General features: G+C 33.2%; 1 long non-coding RNA gene across 1 annotated transcript; it reads right to left on the bottom strand.

Annotated features, from left to right (window-relative positions):
* Window positions 1-319: 319 nt before the first annotated feature.
* LOC140050270 (uncharacterized) lies at window positions 320-1,413 on the bottom strand. Its single transcript, XR_011845377.1, has 3 exons — window positions 1,331-1,413; window positions 904-1,008; window positions 320-781 (listed from the first exon to the last, which is right to left on the bottom strand). It is a non-coding gene; the product is annotated as an uncharacterized lncRNA (long non-coding RNA).
* Window positions 1,414-1,701: the final 288 nt, after the last annotated feature.

Consider the following 1,701-nt stretch of genomic DNA (forward strand, 5'->3'; position numbering starts at 1 on the left):
ATGTGAATAAAAGTGGTGTTTGCGCCACAAAAGAGAAAAAAAAAAGTAACTGTACTGTAATTAAATAATAACCTCTTTCTGTTTGTTACCAAGTCATAAATATAATACTATAGGGCCTAGGTAGGATTGAATAAAAATAATAGTACATTGCCATCCATTTATTGGTCTTATCTTTGCAGATTTATGGAATCAACAGTACATGAGATGGCTTTGAAGAACTGTAATACAATTGTAAACATCAACAAATTATATGGCAGAAATAGTGTGTGGAATGAATTTTATTGAACAAATGTATCGAAATGAGTTTGGAACAAGCAGGATTTTTCAAACAGGACATAAATTACTTTTGAGACCTGAGTGATACATTTTAATTCTATCAACACCAGCCAGCTCCACCATATTCAAGAGATGGATTCTTTCATAAATGTCCATTGTACATAGTATTCGGCTAAATAAATAAAAAAAGAAGTACAGTAGTGGTTTATTTGTTTATATACCCAGACCCATTTAGATGGTTAAAAACAAACACTATATGATACACTGCTACTAGTGTACTGTCTGGTAGTACATTACCATAGTTACAGTATGACTGTAACCATAGCATTCACGTCTAAAGCATTCTTTTATGTATATTTTACTATTCTTCATAAATATTTAGTTCTGTAATTGTAATTGTCTAAGCTCATTCTATACTTGGTCTCTTAGTATACTGTATATGTATCGTGTAACCATGATCCAAGTAGCATCTATTATAAAGTACGCTGGGCATCTTTCTATTCACCTGAAAAAAGGAAAATGAATAAGCACATGTTTATCTGCCCTCAAAACAAAATAATAATTTATTATAATGTATTATGTAGGTTTGATCAACAGTTTAAAATAGCAATGCTCAGTATCTGTTACCTTAATATTATAATTTTACTCTAACATTTGCGCTTCCATTCCAATCAATAAATACATTTGCTTATCCCGTCCATCAATTATCAAAGTTGCACTCCAGTTATAGACCTGTAGGAAGGTAAAAATACAAACGAATTGTTTATTTATACTGTATTAATAATATATGATACAAGCTCAAATACCCCTAACTAGGCCTGGCCTGTTATACCCTTTATTACTACACTAGAGAAAATCCTCTATTCATTGTATTGGGAATCTTAATAATATTTAGTATTCAGTGTTGCCTAGCCTAGGCATGTATTAATAACAAAAACATATTTTAATAATGCGTTAATCAGAAACGAAGACTACAGCACACAACAGTATTAATAAACGTACTTATAAATAATGTGTATATACATAATACAGTAACACAATTGATTGTGCCTACCATTAACACCCTCAACGATACATCAAGGAGCATACGCTCTCAGCTCACCTCTGGCCGGGCGACTACACACCGTATCCAGCAGTCATCACTACTAAAAAAGCCTAGCTAGCTCCTCCATGCTCCAGGTATGGAAAGCCAAACCCGCCAAAAATACATAATACATACCATCCACCAATAATTAATTCGTACAAAATTCAAACCATCCAATATTATCTCATGCAGTTCAATGAAAACTTAAACCATTCACCTAGTATCTACACCATCCAATACAATGTGTGACCATCTACCACTAGCCCAAACGACAATACGCCGAACAAACTACCCATAACACAAACCATCTAAAGAATGTTGAGCCCAGGCAGCAATAATTG

Source organism: Antedon mediterranea, chromosome 5 (genome assembly GCF_964355755.1).
Source record: "Antedon mediterranea chromosome 5, ecAntMedi1.1, whole genome shotgun sequence".
Taxonomy (NCBI): Eukaryota; Metazoa; Echinodermata; class Crinoidea; order Comatulida; family Antedonidae; genus Antedon; species Antedon mediterranea.